Here is a 20,248-nt window from a genome sequence, read left to right as displayed (position 1 = left end):
TCTAAGAAAGTGCCATATTGATTTCCAAAGTGGTTGTACAAGCTTGCATTCCCACCAGCAGTGGAGGAGAGTTGCCCTAGTTCCACATCCTCTCCATCATAAAGTGTCTTCAGTGTTTTTGATCTTTGCCATACTTACAGGTGTAAGGTGGTATCTCAGAGTTGTTTTGATTTGCATTTCTCTGATGATTAGGGATGTTGAGCAATTCCTTAAATGTCTTTCAGCCATTTGGGTTTCCTCTGTTGAGAATTCTCTGTTTAGTTCTATAGTCTATTTCTTTTTTTTTTTTTTTTTTTTTTTTTGGTTTTTCGAGACAGGGTTTCTCTGTGTAGCTTTGCGCCTTTCCTGGAACTCACTTGGTAGCCCAGGCTGGCCTCGAACTCACAGAGATCCGCCTGCCTCTGCCTCCCGAGTGCTGGGATTAAAGGCGTGCGCCACCACCGCCCGGCTATAGTCTATTTCTTAATTGGACTGTTGGTCGTTTTGATGTCTAATTTCTTGAGTTCTTTATATATTCTGGATATCAGTCCTCTGTCAGATGTGGGGTTGGTGAAGATCTTTTCCCATTCTGTAGGCTGTCGCTTTGCCTTGTTGACCGTATCCTTTGCTCTACAAAAGTTTCTCAGTTTTAAGAGGTCCCATTGATTGTTTCTCTCAGTGTCTGTGCTACTGGTGTTATATTTAGGAAGTGATCTCCTATGCCAATGCATTCAAGACTACTTCCTACTTTCTCTTCTAGCAGGTTCAGAGTAGCTGGATTTATGTTGAGGTCCTTGATCCACTTGGATTTAAGTTTTGTGCACAGTGACAGATATGGATCTATTTGCAGCCTTCTACACGTTGATATCCAGTTATGCTAGCACCATTTGTTGAAGATGCTTTCTTTTTTTCCATTGTACACTTTTGGCAACATACAAAAGTCCGTCAATGTAATACACCATATAAACAAACTCAAAGAAAAAAACCACATGATCATCTCACTAGATGCAGAAAAGGCATTTGACAAAATACAACACCCCTCCATGATAAAAGTCTTGGAGGGCTGGGCGGTGGTGGCACACGCCTTTAATCCCAGCATTCGGGAGGCAGAGCCAGGCGGATCTCTGTGAGTTCGAGGCCAGCCTGGGCTACCAAGTGAGTCCCAGGAAAGGCACAAAGCTACACAGAGAAACCCTGTCTCGAAAACCCCCCCAAAAAAAGTCTTGGAGCAATCAGGAATACAGAGAACATACCTAAACATAATAAAGGCAATTTACAGCAAGCCAACAGCCAACATCAAATTAAATGGAGAGAAACTCAAAGCAATTCCACTAATATCAGGAACGAGGTAAGGCTGTCCACTATCCCCATACTTATTCAATATAGTACTTGAAGTTCTAGTCAGAGCAATAAGACAACATAAGGAGACTAAGGGGATACAATTTGGAAAGGAAGAAGTCAAGCTTTCCCTATTTGCAGATGACATGATAGTATACTTGAGTGATCCCAAAGATTCCACCAAGGAACTGATAAAGCTTATAAACACCTTCAGCAACATAGCAGGATACAAGATCAACTCAAAAAAATCAGTAGCCCTCCTATATACAATGGACAAAGCTGAAAAAGAAATCAGAGATACATCACCCTTTACAATAGCCACAAATGACATAAAATACCTTGGGGTAACACTAACCAAGCAAGTGAAGGACCTATATGACAAGAACTTTAAGTCCCTGAAAAAAGAAATTGAAGATGTCAGAAAATGGAAAGATCTCCCATGCTCATGGATAGGCAGGACCAACATAGTAAAAATGGCAATTTTACCAAAAGCAATCTACAGATTCAATGCAATCCCCATTGGCAACAAAATATCAACACAATTCTTCACAGACCTGGAAAGAATAATACTCAACTTCATATGGAAAAGCAAAAAACCCAGGATAGCCAAAAGAATCCTGTACAATAAAACAACCTCTGGAGGCATCACGATCCCTGACTTCAAGCTCTACTATAGAGCTACAGTAATAAAAACAGCTTGGTATTGGCATAAAAACCGACATGTGGACCAATGGAATCAAATTGAAGACCCTGACATTAACCCGCACACCTATGAACATATAATTTTTGACAAAGAAGCCGAAAGTGTGCAATGGAAAAAAGAAAGCATCTCCAACTTCTTTATGTGGGCATTTAGTGCTATGAATTTCCCTCTTAGCACTGCTTTCATAGTGTCCCATAAGTTTGGGTATGTTGTACATTCATTTTCATTGAATTCTAGGAAATCTTTAATTTCTTTCTTTATTTCTTCCTTACCCATTGGTGGTTCATTTGGGTATTATTCAGTTTCCATGAGTTTGTAGGCTTTCTGTAATTTTTGTTGTTGTTGAAATCTAACTTTAAGGCATGGTGGTCCAATAAAATACAGGAGGTCATTCCATTTTTTTTTTTGTATCTGTTGAGATTTGCTTTGTGACTGAGCATGTGGTCAATTTTAGAGAAGGTTCCATGGGGTGCTGAGAAGAAGGTATATTCTTTTGTGTTAGGGTGGAATGTTCTGTAGGTATCTATTAAGTCCATTTGGGTCATAACTTCTGTTAGGTCCCTTCTCTGTTAAGTTTCAGTCTGGCATATCTATCCAGTGGTGAGAGTTGAAATCTCCAACTACTAGTGTGTGGAGTTTGATTGCAATTTAAGCTTTAGTAATGTTTCTTTTTCATATGTGTATATGTGTGTGCCCTTGTATTTGGGGCATAAATGTTCAGAACTGAGACTTCATCTTGGTGGATTTTCCCTGTGATAAATATGTAATGTTCTTCCCAATCTCTTTTGACTGATTTTAGTTTGAAGTCTATTTTATTAGATATTAGGGTAGCTATACCAGCTTGCTTCTTAAGTCCATTTGATTAGAAAGTCTTTTTCCAGCCTTTTAAATTGAGTTAGTGTCTGTCCTTGAAGTTGAGGTATGTTTCTTGTATGCAGCAGAAGGATAGATCCTGTTTTTGTACTGTTAGACTGTGTCTTTTTATAGGTGAATTGAGACCATTGATATTAATGGATATTAATGACCAGTGATTATTAATCCCTGTTATTTTTTGGTACTAGTGTTGTGTGTTTCTCTTTTTTTGGTATTTGGTGTGGGATTATCTATTGCCTGTGTTTTATAGATACATGGATGTATCTAACTTCCTTTGGTTGGATTTTTACTTCTAGTGCTTTCTGTAGGGCTGGATTTGTGGATAGGTACTTTTTAAATCTGGTTTTATCATGGAATATCTTCTTTAGTCCATCTATGGTGATTGAGAGTTTGAATATAATAGTCTGGGTTGGCATCCATGGTCTCTTATTGTCTGCATAACATCTGTCTAGAGCCTTCTGGCTTTCAGAGTCTCCATTGAAAATTCAGGTATTATTCTGATACGTCTGCCTTTATATGTTACTTGGCCTTTTTCCTTTGCAACTCTTAATATTTTTTCTTTATTCTGTAATTTTAGTGGTTTGATTATTATGTGGCGAGGGGACGTTTTTGATCCAGTCTATTTGTTGTTTTGTAAGCTTCTTGTATCTTCATACACATTTCCTTCTTTAGGTTGGGAAAATATTCCTCTATGATTTTGTCGAATATAATTTCTGTGTCTTTGAGTTGGTATTTTTCTCCTTCTTTTGTCTCTATTATTTTTAGGTTTGGTCGTTTTATGGTGTCCCAAATTTCCTGGACGTTTTGTGTTATGACTTTTTTTGGTTTTAGAGTTTTCTTTAACTGATGAATTCATTTCCTGTATCGTATCTTCAATGCCAGAGAGTCTCTCTTCATCTCTTGCATTCTGTTGGTTATGCTTGCATCTGTAGTTCCTGTTTGTTTACTCAGATTTTCCATTTCTAGCATTCCCTCCATTTGTGTCAACTTTATTGCCTCTATTTCAGTTTTCAGATCTTGGACTGTTTCCTTCACCCGTTTAATTGCTTTTGCTTGGCTTTCTTTAAGGGATTTATTGACTTCCTCCAATTTTTTGTCTTTTTCTCAATTTCTGTATTATTTCTTCCAATTTTTGTTTGTCTTTTTTTCGATTTCTTTAAGGCAATTTTTCATTTCCTCCTTAAAGGCCTCTATCATCTTCTTAAAGTCATTTTTAAGGTCAATTTCTTCTGATTCTTCTGCATTGGGATATTTGCGTCTTGCTGATGTAGAACCACTAGGTTCTGATGGTGCCATATTGGTCTTTATGTTGTTGACTGTATTTTTACACTGGCGTCTACCCATCTCCTCCTCCATTCCATGCAAGTAGTGTCTGTGCCTGAGAGAGCTTCTCTTGGTTGATTGATACTCTTAGTCTAATGGGAGCTCTTGGTCTAATTCAGGTTCCTGGTACAATTGGTACTGATGGATTCTGTGTCTCAGGGAACAGTTCTTAGTCCAGTGGGCACTAGTGGACTCTGTCTCAGGGGGCAGCTATTCCCAGTTGGTGCAGGTGGGCTTATGACTCCAGTGGTCACTGTTATCATAGGTGATGGTTTTCTTGATGAGGGGGCAGGGGAAGAAACAGCTGCCTAGTCCCTGGGGCCCCAATGCCTGGGGGAAGGAGCACAGAATGTGCCCCCAGGGCCTAGGGGCTAGGGACATGGTCTGTCCAATCTGGAGATGGGATCTTACCTGTTCCCAACTGGTGCAGGGTGGGCTTATGACTCTGGTGGTCGCTGGTGTTGCAGGGGAGCTCTTTTCTTGGCGAGGTGACAGGGGAAGAGGCAGCTGCCTGGTCCTTGGGGCTCCAATGTCTGGGAGGAGGGGTACAGAATCAGATCCTGTTTTCAATCCATTCTGTAAGCCTGTGCATTTTTATAGGCTTATTGAGTCCATTGATATTAAGAGATATAAATGACCAGTGACTGATAATTCTTGTTGTTTTTGGTTTTGGTGGTGGTGGTGGTAGTGTGTATGTATATTTCCCTTCTTTGAGATTTGCTGGTGTGAGATTATCTATTGCCTGTGTGAGATTATCTATTGCCTGTATTTTGGTGGTTGCAGCTAACTTCCTTGGATTGGAGTTTTCCTTCTAGTACTTTTTGTAGGACTTGGTTTGTGGATATGTAATGTTTAAATCTGGTTTTGTCATGGAATATTTTGTTTTCTCCATCTATGGTGATTGGAAGCTTTGTTCAGTATAGTAGTCTGGACTGGCATCCATGGTCTCTTAGTATCTGCAGAACATCTGTCCAGGTCCTTCTGGTTTTCAGAGTTCCCATTGAGAAGTTGGATGTAATTCTGATAGGTCTGCCTTTATAAGTCACTTGGCCTTTTTCCTTTGATGCTGTTAATGGTCTTTTGTTATTCTGTATGTTTAGTGTTTTGACTATTATATGGTGAAGAAAATTTTCTTTGTGGTCCAGTACTTTTGGTGTTCTGTAAGCTTCTTGTACCTTCATAGGCATGTCTTTCTTTCTCTATGATTTTGTTGCATATTTTCTGTGCTTTTGAGCTGGAATTCTTCTTCTATCTATATTATTCTTAGGTTTGGTCTTTTCATTGTGTTGTATTAAAATTGCTGGATTTAAAGAATGGGAAAAGGTCTTCACCAACTCCACATCTGACAGAGGACTGATATCCAGAATATATAAAGAACTCAAGAAATTAGACATCAAAATGCCCAACAGTCCAATTAAGAAATGGGCTACAGAACTTAACAGAGAATTCTCAACAGAGGAAACTCAAATGGATGAAAGACATTTAAGGAATTGCTCAACATCCCTAATCATCAGGGAAATGCAAATCAAAACAACTCTGAGATGGAACCTTATACCTGTCAGAATGGCTAAGATCAAAAACACTGAAGACACCTTATGCTGGAGAGGATGTGGAACTAGGGGAACTCTCCTCCACTGTTGGTGGGAATGCAAGCTTGTACAACCACTTTGGAAATCAATATGGTGCTTTTTTAAAAAAATTGGGAATTAATCTTCCCCTAGATCCAGCTATACCACTCTTGGGCATATACCCAAGGAATGCTCAATCATACCACAAGAGCACTTTTTCAGCTATGTTCATATCAGCATTGTTTGTAATAGCCAGAACCTGGAAACAACCTAGATGCCCTTCAACTGAAGAATGGATAAATAAAATGTGGTACATATACACAATGGAATACTACTCAGTAGAGAAAAACAATGACATCATGAGGTTTGCAGGCAAATGGATGGATCTAGAAAAAATCATCCTGAGTGAGGTAACCAAGACTTAGAAAGACAAACATGGTATGTACTTACTCATAGGAGGATACTAGATGTAGAACAAAGATGACTAGACTGCTACTCACAACTCCATGGAGGCTACCTACAAAACAGGACCCCAAGAAAGACACAGGAATCACCCAATGACAGAGAAATGAATGAGATCTACATGAACAATCTGGACGTGAGTAGGGATAATGAAGGGCAAGTGTCAAGGGAAAGAGAGCCTGTGGGAGCGGGAGATCCCAGCTGGATCAAGAACAGAGGGGGAGAACAAGGAATAAGAGACCATGATAAATGAAGACCACATGAGAATAGGAAGAAGCAAAGTGCTAGAGAGGTCCCCAGAAATCCACAAAGATACCTGCACAATAGACTACTGGCAATGGGTGAGAGAAAGCCCGAACTGACCTACTCTGGTGATAGGATGGCCAAACACCCTAGTTGTTGTGCTAGAAACCTCATCCAATGACTGAGGGAACCGGATGCAGAGATCCACAGCTAGGCCCCAGGTGGAGCTCTGGGAGTCCAGATGGCAAGAAAGAGGAGGGTTTGTATGAGTAAGAATTGTTGAGACCAAGGTTAGAAAAAACACAGGGACAAATAGCCAAACAAATGGAAACACATGAACTATGAACCAATAGCTGAGGAGACCCCAACTGCATCAGGCCCTCTGGATAAATGAGACAGTTGATTAGCTTGATCTATTTGGGAAGCATCCAGGCTGTGGGACCAGGACCTGTCCTCAGTGCATGTGCTGGCTGTTTGGAACCTGGGGCTTATACAGGGGCACTGGACCTGCCTGGACTGAATCTACCAGGTTGAACTCAATCCTCCGGGGAGTCTTTGCCCTGGAGGAGACAGGAATGGGGGGTGGGCTGGGGGGAAGGCGGGGGGGTGGCAGGAGGGGGGAGAACAAGGAAATCCGTGGCTGATATGTAAAATTAAATTAAATTACAAAATAAATTAATTAAATAAATAAATAAAAATTGCTAGATTTAACATTTTCTTTGACTAATGAATCTATTTCCTCTATCGTATCCTCAAAGCCTGAGGTTCTTTCTTCCATTTCTTGTATTCTGTTGGTTATCCTTGCCTCTGTAGTTCCTGTTCATTTACTTAGATTTTCCTTTTCCTGAATTCCCTCAGTTTGTGTTTTCTTTATTGCCTCTATTTCAATTTTCAAGTCTTGAACTGTTTCCTTCATCTGTTTTTTTTTCTTTCTTTCTTGGGTTTCTTGGCTTTCTTTAAGAGATTTCTTGATTTCCTCCAATTTTTTGTTTGTCTTTTCTTCAATTTCTTTAAGGGAATTTTTCATTTCCTCTTCTCTTTTACGGCCTCTATCATCTTCATAAAGTTGTTTTTAAGGTTGTTTTCTTCTGGATCATCTGCTTTGAGATGTTCAGGTCTTGATGTTATAGCATCACTATGTTCTGGTGGTACCATATCACTCTTTATGTTGTTTGATGTGTTCTTACACTGCTGTCTACCCATTTCTTCCTTTAATCTGTACAGGTGGAGCTCCAGGTAGCTCTATCTTCCAATTGGTTCAAGTGGGGCCTCTGGCTCCTGTGGTTGCTCTTCTTCCCAATTGGTGTAGGTAGGGAGTATGGCCCCAGTGGTCACTGGTGCTGCAGGTAATAGTTGGCAAGCAGGGAAGGAGGAGGCTGCTGCCTGGTCTCTGGGGCTGCAATAGCTGGGGGAAGGGGCACAGAATGTGCCCTGGGGGTTTAGGGGCTAGAGAACTTGGTTGTCCAGTTGGGCAATTAGGGCCTTACCTCTTCCCAGTCAGTGCAGTGGGGGTGTGGGGGGTGCATATTACAAAATAAACTCTTACATGTTGTAATGCTTAATGCTCAGTTCTAAATATGTACTTCAAGTATCTCTGTTTAGTTTCTTGTTAATCTATGAAATCTTCTGAGCTCTACGTCCTTTAAGGCAAGAATTTGGATGTCTTCCTCAATTACCCTCACCTTATTCTACACTGAAACTTCAGTTTCCCCTCCCTCCTCTCCTCCTAGCCCCTCCCCCTACTCCCTCTTCATTCCCACCCAGCCCCCAATCCATTCTGCCTCTGTTTCTCTTTAGGAAAGGGCAGGTCTCCTATGAATATCAACAAAGCATGGCATATCAAGTTGCAGTAAGACTAAGCAACTCCCCATGTATTAAGGCTGGGCAACGCAATGCAGTATGTGGGGTAGGGTCCCAAAAGTCAGTAAAAAAGTCAGAGACAGCTCTTGTTCCTACTGTAGGAGTCCCACAAGAGGACCAAACTACAGAACTCTCACATATATAGAGAGTGCCTAGGTCAGTCCCATACAGGCTCCCTGATTGTCAGTTCAGTTTCTGTGAGTTCCTATGAGCCCAGGTTAGTTGATTCTGTGAGTTTTCTTACACTGTCCTCTGGCTCTTTCAATCCTTTCTCTCCCTCTTTTGCAGGATTCCCCAAACTCCGTGTAATGTTTGGCTGTTGGTCTGCATCTGCCTCCATCAGTTGTTGGATGATGGCTCTCTGATGACAATTGGGCTAGGCACCAATCTGGTCACAGGAGAAGACCAGTTCAGGCTATTGCTAGGAGTCTAAGCTGAGGTCTCACTGGTAGATTCCTGGGATCTCTCACTGAACCTGGAGCTCACAAACATACCTTTTAAAAACTGGGTAATATAGCTGGGATCTCCCGCTCCCACAGGCTCTCTTTCCCTCGACCCTCGCCCTTCATTACTCCTACTCATGTCCAGGTTGTTCATGTAGATCTCAGCCATTTCTCCATCATTGGGTGATCCTCGTGTCTTTCTTGGGGTCCTGTTTTCCAGGTAGCCTCCCTGGTGATGTGAGTAGCAGTCCAGTCATCCTTGTTCCACCTCTAGTATCCTCCTATGAGTGAGTACTTACCATATTTGTCTTTCTGTGTCTGGGTTACCTCACTCAGGATGATTTTTTTCTAGATCCATCCATTTGCCTACAAACCTCATGATGTCATTGTTTTTTCTCTACTGAGTAGTATTCCATTGTGTATATGTGCCATAATTTATTTATCCATTTTTCAGTTGAAGGGCATCTAGGTTGTTACCAGGTTTTGGCTATTACAAATAATGCTGATATGAACATAGCTGAGCAAGTGCTCTTGTGGTATGATTGAACATTCCTTGGGTATATGCCCAAGAGTGGTATAGCTGGATCTTGGGGGAGATTGATTCCCAATTTTCTAAGAAAGTGCCATATTGATTTCCAAAGTGGTTGTACAAGCTTGCATTCCCACCAGCAGTGGAGGAGAGTTGCCCTAGTTCCACATCCTCTCCATCATAAAGTGTCTTCAGTGTTTTTGATCTTTGCCATACTTACAGGTGTAAGGTGGTATCTCAGAGTTGTTTTGATTTGCATTTCTCTGATGATTAGGGATGTTGAGCAATTCCTTAAATGTCTTTCAGCCATTTGAATTTCCTCTGTTGAGAATTCTTTGTTTAGTTCTATAGCCCATTATCCCAGCTGGATCAAGAACAGAGAGGGAGAACAAGAAATAAGAGACCATGGTAAATGAAAACCACATGAAAAAAGGAAGAAACAAAGTGCTAGAGAGGCCCACAGAAATCCACAAAGATATCCCCACAATAGATGGCTGTCAATGGTCGAGAGACAGCCGGAACTGACCTACTCTGATGATGGGATGGCCAAACACCCTAATAGTCATGCCAGAAACCCCACCCAAGGACTGAGGAATCTGGACACAGAGATCCACGGCTAGGCCCTGGGTGGAGCTCTGGGAGTCCAATTAGCGAGAAAGAGAAGGGTTTACATGAGCGAGAATTGTTGAAACCAAGTTTGGATAAAGCACAGGGACAAATAGCCAAAAGAATGGAAACACATGAACTATGAATCAAAGACTGAGGGGCCCCCAACTGGATCAGGCCCTCTGAATAGATCTCTGAAGTATTTGAAGGCCACCTGGCCAAACATCCTAATTGTCATGCTAGAAACCCCATCCAATTACTGAGGAACCAGATGCAGTGATACATGGTCAGGCCCCAGGTGGAGCTCCAGGAGTCCAATTGGTGAGAAAGAGGAGGGTTTATATGAGCGAGAATTGTTGAGACCAAGGTTGGAAAAAGTACAGGGACAAATATACAAACTAGTGGAAACACATGAAGTATGAACCAATAGCTGAGGAGCCCCCAACTGGATCAGGCCCTCTGGATAAATAAGACAGTTGATTAGCTTGATCTGCTTGGGAGGTATCTAGACAGTGGGACCAGGTCCTGTCCTCAGTGCATGAACTGGCTGTTTGGAACCTGGGGCTTATGCAGGGACACTGGCTCTGCCTAGGAGGAGGGGACTGGACCTGCCTGGACTGAATCTACCAGGTTGTACTCAATCCTCAGGGGAGTCTTTGCCCTGGAAGAGATGGGAATGGGGGGTGGGCTGGGAGAAAGGCAGGGGTGGGGGGGTGGGGGGAGAGGGTAGAACAAGGGAATCCATGGCTGATATGTAAAATTAAATTTAATAAATAAATTTTAAAAATGAAAAGAAAAAAATTGGGTAATATAAAAGTGGCAAATAATTTTATTATCTGTTTAAGGATTTCCCACAATAGTCACTTAAAAAAGACTGCTATTTTACCTTCATCACAGTGGTGCACTTTAAACTACTAACATGCCAGCCACTCAGGCTGTGTAGCCTGGAGGGAATTCTGTTCCCCCCAGATAATAGCTCTGTTGCTGCCCTTAAAGGTAGCTTTAACTAAATCTCTATCATTCTAATAAAAGGCTAGGGTGAAAACATGTGAATTCCAGAGAGTTGGAGTAGCAACTGGCTAACTTTCTCTCTTTCCTGGCATCGCCAGAATCCCTCTCCTTCCATACCACCTCAACTAAAAAACCCATGCTATGCTCCTCCCAACTACTTCCTGACAACTAATTGCTAACCCCACCTCTATGAGCTCAGATTAATTTTATTTAATTAATGCAAATACAACATATCTTTACATAGTTAAACAAATGTAGCATAAACAAATATAACACATCTTTGCCTAGTAAAATATTCTACAAGAGACTTGTCAATAGTCAAATTTTTTCTTTTTTTTTCTTTTTCTTTTTTCTTTTTGTTGAAAATAGAGTCTTCTCTTATACATCCCAGCCACAGTTTCCCTTCCCTCCACTCTTTCTACCTCTCTCCCACCTCAATTCTCCCCCAGAACCACTCCCAATCCATTTTCTCATCAGAAATGAGCAGGCCTCCAAGAGACAACAGCCAGACAGGACAAAACAAGATACAATTAGACAAGGCAAAAGCCCTCGTATTGAGACTCAACAAGGCAACCCAATAGGAGGAAAAGAGTCTCAAAAGCAGGCAAAGAGTTAGAGATACACCCGCTCCCACTGTTATGAGTCTCACAAAAACAGCAAGCTAACAGCCATAACATATACTCAGAGGAACTGTGTAGCTTTGGTTTTCCTGCCTTGCCCACAGTCAGGACAAATCTTTGTCACCCGCCAGTCCCACAGCCGCTCAGACCCAACCAAGTAAACACAGAGACTTATATTGCTTACAAACTGTATGGCCATAGCAGGCTTCTTGCTAACTGTTCTTATAGCTTAAATTAATCCATTTCCATAAATCTATATCTTGCCACATGGCTCGTGGCTTACTGGCATCTTCACATGCTGCTTGTCATGGCGGCTGCTGGCAGTGACTCCTACCACCTTCCTGTTCTTTCTTTTCTCCTCTCTGTTAGTCCCACCTATACTTCCTGCCTAGCCACTGGCTAGTGTTTTATTTATTGACCAATCAGAGCAATTTGGCATACAAACCATCCCTCAGCAGAACTGATGCAGGCCCTGTGTTTGCCACTTCAGACTCTGTGAGCCCAGGTGAGCCCTGCTTAGTTGATTCAGTGGGCCATGTTCTCCTGGTATCCTCCATCCTCTCTGACTCCTATAGTCTTTCTTTCCCCTCTTTCAAAGGGTTCCCTGACTCCATCGGGAGGGACCCAATTGAGACCTCCAATTAAACTCTCTCTCCACATAATGTCTGGATGTGACTTTCCACACCCACTCCCTTCTGCTGCCAGAGGAAGCCTCTCTGAAAACGAGCCACTGATCTATGAGTATAGCAGATTGTTAGAAATTATTCCACTGACTTTTTTTGCCAGTGGTGTTTGCTTCTACCCTAGGTCTCTGGGCTATCCAGTCTCCAGTTCCTGGCCAGCCTGGCAGTATTGAGCGTAAGATCCCTCTCAGGGCATGAGTCTCAAATTAATCCAAACATTGGTTGGCCATTTCCACAAGTTCTGAACCACCATTGCCCCAGTGCATCTTGCAGGCAGGACAGATTGTAGGTGGAGGGTTTTGTGGCTGGGTTGGTGTCCATGTTTCTCTTTCCATAGTCTAGAGAGTACCTTCCCACACTAAAGAGAATAAAACCCAGGGGTGAAGGCTCCAAGCCCACACCAGCTAGACCTCTCTATGTTCTTTAAGCCGAGTGGAAGTCCTCAACAATGGGGCCCCACTGTCAGTTTTCAGAGGACAAGCTTCTGTCCTAGCATCAGCCTGGGCTGTATAGAGATCTCCACAGGACTTCCTTGGACAACAACTCAACTAAGTGTAACCCAGTTCCAACACTGGAAGCCTTGCTGACTACAAAAGTTGGCCAGTTCAGACTCTATATCCTCCATTATTGGGAGTCCTCACTATGGTCACTGCATAGATTCCAGGAAGTTTCCACGGCACTATATTTCCACACCATTCCCAAATGCCCCCCAATTCCAGCTGTTTCTCACCATACTCTCCATCCCTCTCCCCCAACTGATCCCTCCTATTCCCATACACACCCACCCCCATCCACCTGTAGAATCTATTCTGTTTCCCTTCCCACAAATATGGTGTATCAATTGGCAAAATTTTATTATTTATTCTGTTTTTTTTCATCTCAAATTATCTCTAGCCACCATTGCCCAATATATCTCCCAGAAGCTTCTACAAGATCACACTACAATTGTTAGAATTTGCTCTAATTGTTACAATTTATTTAAAAATGGAAGGAAGGAGTCATACCACACAACAGGGCTCACATGAGAGGTTTATTGGAAGAGGATAAAGAAGGGACAGAGAAGGGGGCAAAGGAGGGGCAGGAGACCAGTCCCTGGGGACAAAAGCAGTGGAAGAGAAAGAAATGCGAGGTGGGCAAGGCCCACCTTTTATAAGGAAACATAGTGAATGAGCACAGGGGATGTTCTTAGTGGCTGCAGCTGAGGATGTATCCTGTCAGGACCCTAAGGATAGGCCAGTATAGATGCCTGAATGCTAACATTAATAATAAGTCCAGTCTGTTTAGTTGTTCCAAATATGAATTCTTTCCTACCATAGATTTTTTTCCCTGGGAAGACAATAAAGTTCAATAAAGTTCAAAATTCAAAAAAATCAATACTATTTGCAAGTTTAAGTTCAATGAAATTATTTTAAAAAGATCAAAATATGTCTATTGATCTATTAGGTAAAATTGAAAGAGACTGAAGTCCCAACTCACTCTCTCCAATATCTTTTCAGCCTTAAATGGGGTTCTGGGTAGTTTGTGGAGCCAGAGTTCTGAAACTTAACCCAACATCCATGTTAGTTCAATGACTCATGATGAATTTTTTATTGTTTATTTATGACTACTGTTTCACATTCACAGTTACCTCCAGTGAAAGGTTCTTTGAGATGATTCTCTGAGCCTTTACCAATCACACAACAGAATCATCTGACTCACTCATCCTGTAATGGCCCCACTGATAGCACAGTTTCTAAACTGGCTATTTAACTTGTCTGTAACCTTGTTAATTTAAGCCACATTCATTTGGATTGATTCATGGTCCTTGGTACCAATGATATGGTTGTGAGTGGAACATTTCTATGGCAACATGGTCTACAAAGTCACCTGTGTCATTTTGTATGTTCAAACCATGCCTTCTCCCTCTGAATCCAATGCAAGAGCAGAAAGCTCATGATGAATTTTATCTTCTAACTTACTGGGACTCACTTTCACTGTTTCAGAACATCAAACAATTTGCATAGGCAGCGTATCTTAGGTCTCATTTGAAGTGCCTTACTTTGAAAGTATTAAGTTTATAATTGAAACCTCTTCCTTTCCATTCCCTCTTTCAGGCCCATGCTCAATTATTATGGTTACAAAAGCTGCCTGCTACAAGAGTCCTATGGTCTCTGTGAATGAAAGCTCTCAGCTTCCAGGCCAGGCCTTCCCTGTGGTTTTCAGCTGTTTGCTGGCTTGGCTTACAGGTGTGTCCAACCTGTATTCCACAGGCCACATGTGTTCCAGCATAGCTATAATGTGGGATACCACATTTTTAGGTAACAACATCATATCTCAATGTTAGAGTGGACATTCCTAGAAGTGGATCCAATGATGCTGTTACTGTCCCACATGATTTCTAAATGCAAAGAAAACAACATCACAGCTTTTCTCAAAGCATATTCCATGGGTGCTTAGAATAATAGTTTTGAAGGCCTTTGTTTCCATTCAAAACAGAGTAGTTTTAGTTTTAGAAATTGTGGCCAAGAGGAGAGACAAAAAGACAGGAAAGAGAAAGAAGAAAGTCAAAGACCCAGAAAAGTCCTATTTCCTTGAAATAGTGGGAGCCCTTCTGGGAGTACATGCAGAGATAGAAACTACTGGAATGGTTCAAAGAGAATTGTGCATGATTCTAAGCTCATAGAGGGATGTTTGGAGTTCATGTTTCTCATTTTGTGTTGTACAAAGGGAGGCCTTCTCCCTGATGCTGTCTAGAACCCAACACTGCTCTCCCTCCTAGCCCCAGGAGGTTAGGCAACTCTATTATACCATTGTCAAGGTTCTGTAATTCTTATTACCTATGCTTTGTAATGATAGATGCCATTCTAGCAACTAAGAATGTAGATTAAAAATGGAAGCCTTTTAATTGGATTGTTTGGTATTTTGATGTCTAGTTTCTTGAGTTCTTTATATATTTTAGAGATCAGCCCTCTGCTAGATGTGGGGTTGATGAAGACCTTTTCCCATTCTGTAGGTTGTCGTTTTGTCTTATTGACCATGTCCTTTGCCTTACAGAAGCTTTTTAATTTCAGGAGGTCCCATTTATTAATTGTTGCTCTCAGTGTCTGTGCTACTGGCATTATATTCAGGAAGTAGTCTCCTGTGCCAATGCATTCAAGGCTACTTTCTACTTTCTTTTCTATCAGGTTCAGTGTAACTGGATTTATGTTGAGGTCTTTGATCCACTTGTTCTTGAGTTTTGTGCATGAGAATAGATATAAATCAATTTACATTCTTCTACATGTCTATATCCAGTTATGCCAGCACCATTTGTTGAAGATGAATTCTTTTTTCCATTGTATAATTTTGGCTTGTCAAAAATCAGGTGTTCATAGGTGTGTAGATTTATATCAGGGTCTTTGATTCAAAACTAGACATCAAAATATCAAATAATCTTGTAGTTGAATTTCTAAATGGTCTTATTAAATAAAAAACAGGGAGCCAGAAATTTGTGTTAAAGCCTTAGAGAGATAAGGGAAATATGGAAAGCCAGGAGCTAACCTCACCTCACCAACTCTGCAGCTTCCAAGGAGCATGACTTCCTGCCTACCCAGGCTTATATTCCTTGCTTTCCTGCTCTCTCATTGGCTCTTAGCCCAGCTACCTCACTTTCTCTTCCTACACAGCTCTGTCACTTTCTGTCTGTCTGTACAAACCTTCAGGTCTCTATGGTTGGTACTGGGATTAAAGGCGTGTATTACCACGCTTGGCTCTGTTCTTTAGTGTGGCCTTGAACACACAGAGATCCTGCCTGCTAAGGGATTAAGGGCGTGTGCTGCCTGACTTCTTTGTTTACTTAAAATGGCTGGCCTTTTCCCCTTGGTCTCCAGGCAAGCTTTATTAATGCACAAATAAAATATCACCACATTTCAGCACAAATAAAATATCACCACATAATCCAATTAAAAATGTGGTACAAATCTAAACAGAGCATTCTCAACCAAAGAATCTCAAATGGCTGGAAGACATTTAAGGAATTGCTCCATATTCTTCATCATCAGGGAAATGCAAATCAAAACAACTCTGAGATACCATCTTACACCTGTCAGAATGGCTAAGATCAAAAATACTGATGACAGCCTGTGTTGGAGAGGATGTGGAGCAAGGGGAACTGTCCTCCACTGCTAGTGAGAGTGCAAACTTGTACAGCCACTTTGGAAATCAATATTGTGGTTTCTCAGAAAACTGAAAACCAATCTACCTCAAGATCCAGCTATACCAATCTTGGGCATATACCACAAGAATGCTCAATCATACCACAAAAGCACTTGCTCAGCTATGTTCATAGCAGCATTATTTGTAATAGCCAGAACCTGGAAACAACTTAGATGCCCCTCAACCACAGAATTAATAAGGGAAATGTAGTACATTTACACAATAGATTATTACTCAGCTGTTAAAAAAAATAATGACCTTATGAAATTTGCAGGCAAATGGACGGAATTAGAAAAAAAATAATCGTGATTGAGGTAACCCAGGCCCAGAAAGACAAACATGGCATGTACTCACTCATGAGTGGATATTAGGAGTGAAGTATAGGATAGCCAACCTACAATCCACAGCCCCAGAGAGGCTAGATTACAAGGAGGGCCCAAAGAGGGATGCATGGATTTTCCCAGAAATGGGAAATAGAAGAGATCTCCTTGGTAAACTGAGGGTGGAGGGAGGGTGGAGGGATGGGAACTTGAGGGAGCAGTTTGGGTGGGTTGGGTGCAGGGGGCAGATTGGGAACAAGACACAGAGTGGGAGATTAACAAAGGAGATGTCTTAATGGGGGGCATTTGGGGGTTAGGGAGAAACCTGGCACCAGGGAAACCTCCAGGAATCCACAAATATAACACTAAATATAACCAGCTAAAACTCCTAGCAATAGTAGAGAGGGTGCCTGAAGTGGCCATCAATTGTAATCAGATTGGTGACTACCCTAATTGCCATCAGAGATACTCTATCCAGTAACTGATGGAAGCAGATGCAGAGATCCATGTAGCTGGAAGTTTCTCCTGTCCTGCCAGTCCCCGTGGTCAGAACAAATTTCTTCCACTCATGTCCTGCAGCCAATCAGTTTCAAGTAAACACACAGAGGCTTATATTACTTATAAACTGTATGGCTTATGGGTCAGGCTTCTTGTAAGATAGCTCTTATATCTTAACTCCACCCATTTCTATTAATCTATATATTGCCATGTGCCTGTGGCATTACCAGTCTGCTGGCATCTTGTTGCTCCTTGGGCAGCAGGCTGGCATCTCTCTTCCTACCTGTCTCTTTCCCATATCTCTGCTTGGATTTCTTGCCTGCCTCTAAGCTGCCTTGCCATAAGCCAAAGAAGCTTATTTATTAACCAATGGCAACAACATATATTCACAGTGTACAGAAAGATAACCCATAGCAGATCCACAACCAAGCACTGGGCTGAGCTCCAGGAGTCTTGCTAAAGAAAGGGAAGAGGGATTGTATGAGCCATGGGGCCATGATGGGGGAAGCCACAGAGACAGCTGACCTGAGCTGGTGGGAGATTGTGGATTCTGGACCAACAATTAGGGACCCTGCATGGGACTGACCTAGGCCCTCTGCACAGATGTGACAGTTGTGTAGCTTGGTCTGTTTGTAAGGCTCCTAGCAGTGAGAACAGGACCTGTCCCTGGTGCTTAGCTGGCTTTTGGGAACCTGTTCCCCATGCTGGATTACCTTGCCCAGCCTTGACACAAGGGCGAGGAGCTCAGTCCTGCCCCAACTTGATGTGCCATGCTTTGCTCAAGCCCATCGGAGGCCTGCCCCTTTCTGAATGGAGATAGAGGAGGAGTGGAAGGGGAAGGGGTAGATGGGAAGTGGTTGGGGGGGTGAAGGGGGACCAGGAGGAGAAGAAGGAAGGAAAACTGCAGTCGGTGTGTAAAATAAATGAAAAAAAAAAGTTATCTAAATAAAATATAAAAAAAGAAAAAAAATGGACATCTTGAGAGCCCTTTGTCCTTACTGTCCATTATAGAGAGCTGTGAAACTCAGCAGAGTGGAAGGAAATACTTATCAGGATATCAATCTCAGATTTCATTGCCCACTTTTGGCCTGAGCTGAATTTTATGGTTTTTGCCTTCCTTTCAAATCCACCCTGTTCACACTATAGTGATTGCACAACAGGGACTGAAGTTTCTGCAGATCTGACTTATGAACAACATTGCCAAAAGCTATAGTATATCTGTATATCAAATCAAACAATAGTCACTGAGGTTTGGGCCTGGCCTCAGCTAGCTGTGTGACCTGGGGAAAGCAGTCCCCTTGGTGAGTGGATCCCAGAACGGCTCCCTTTCTGACCTCTCCTAGGACTTTCTGAGTTCTGCCTTCATTGCTATGTAAAGCAAGTAACAAACCATGGCAACTATTATAAAGACATGCTCTTCCTAAGGTGACACACTCTTCCTAGAGCCATCAGCAATATTTCTAAGGACTGTTCTCCATGTTCCAGACTAACAGTCTTGAAAACCACTGTCTGGGCTCTGGGAAGCTGTACTTCCAGGTAAGAGCCATTTGTTTGCTCTAGTGATCTCTGAACATGTCTACTTTGTTCTTTTCAGGTTCCACAACAGAAGATGGTAACAGGAAGATACCTGATAAGGCAGGTTGCCATGTTCCCCCTCAGGCACATATTTGGCACTCCCAGGTAACCTAGGCCTCTTTTCTAGGAGTGATCAAGAATGTGAGGAAAGATTAGAGGAAGATACGCTGGAAGTTTTCATAGTCTAGCAACTGCTCTGTGTCCTGGAATGTGCTTTGTAGCATCAAATATAATAAAAAAAGAAAACCACTTGAATGTCAAATAATGAGACTGATTAGACCTTAATTTATTTTTATTATGTTTTTCTTTACTCGTTATACTATGTGTTACTGATATGCAATTTTAATAAATTACAATACATTAACTTACAGAGCACTCAAATAATGCAATGCAACAACTAGAAAAAATGAAGTAACTAATCTGTGCTGACTAAAATCCTCTCAGATATATTATTAAGGGTCATATATTATAATAATCATCAGTTTGTATACCATAATCTCATTTAATATTTTAATGTGTTAGTGGTTACTGCTCATATATATATATATACACACACACACACACACACACACACACACACACACGTGTGTGTGTGTGTGTGTGTGTGTATGTGTGTGTGTGTGTGTGTGTTTATGTGTGTATACAGAGTCTCATCTATCCCAATCTGGCCTGGAAATCACTATATAGCTCAGGCTGGCTTTTAACTCCTGCTCATCTTGCCTAAGCTTCCCAAGTTCTCAGTTTACAGATACTTGCCACCATGCCCTGCAAAATGGGTGTTTATAGGCACAAGACAAAACAGAAGGAAATGGTTTTTCTTGGAGAATAAGAGAGAAGAATGGAAGAAGCAGAAAATTTTTACATTAACTGATCCTTCTTACTGTTAAATATTTTGATCATATATGATTTCTATTTTCAGAATTTTTGTATTTTCAAGGTTTAGGGCCTAATGAAAGAAAGAAATTCCCATATCTCCATAGCACTGACATGGGAGCAAAAAGTAGAAAAGACTGGTTGTGGCAAAGCTAAAGTCAAGGGTATGCATCCAGAAAAGGACAGATACCCAGAATCACACTCTTATTCACAGTGTTATTAAGGGATAATGAAGAGACTGTGGGGGAGGCTGAGCATGAAGAAGGTAACTTGAGAGGCTGGGCTAAGTCATAGAAAGGGGTTAAGCTCAAGCTATTTGGGTTCCTGTTGGGGAAAGAGGCTGTTCACCTTGGCCTCTGCCAATCTTTTCACCAGAGTTTTTGTTACTATAGGTGGAGATGGCTGAAGAAGGAAGCTTGTGCTAGGATAGGCTCCAATAGAACACAGAAATTTGAGTAAGGGCTTATTGTAATATCTGGGGCAGTGCCAGTGATAGGAGCAGGCTCAAAGGATGGGTCACTCAGGGAAAAAGGCTTTGTAGTACTCTGTTTTAATGTGAAAAGTTGGC

At 41.7% G+C, this 20,248-nt stretch overlaps 1 pseudogene; it reads right to left on the bottom strand.

The window, feature by feature from the left end:
* Positions 1-13,844: 13,844 nt before the first annotated feature.
* LOC114706227 lies at positions 13,845-18,879 on the bottom strand (annotated as a pseudogene).
* Between the last annotated feature and the right edge of the window lie 1,369 nt (positions 18,880-20,248).

This window comes from Peromyscus leucopus, chromosome X (genome assembly GCF_004664715.2).
Source record: "Peromyscus leucopus breed LL Stock chromosome X, UCI_PerLeu_2.1, whole genome shotgun sequence".
NCBI lineage: Eukaryota > Metazoa > Chordata > Mammalia > Rodentia > Cricetidae > Peromyscus > Peromyscus leucopus.
The sequence above is the reverse complement of the archived record's forward strand: the minus strand, read 5'-3'. Positions and strand labels throughout refer to the sequence as shown.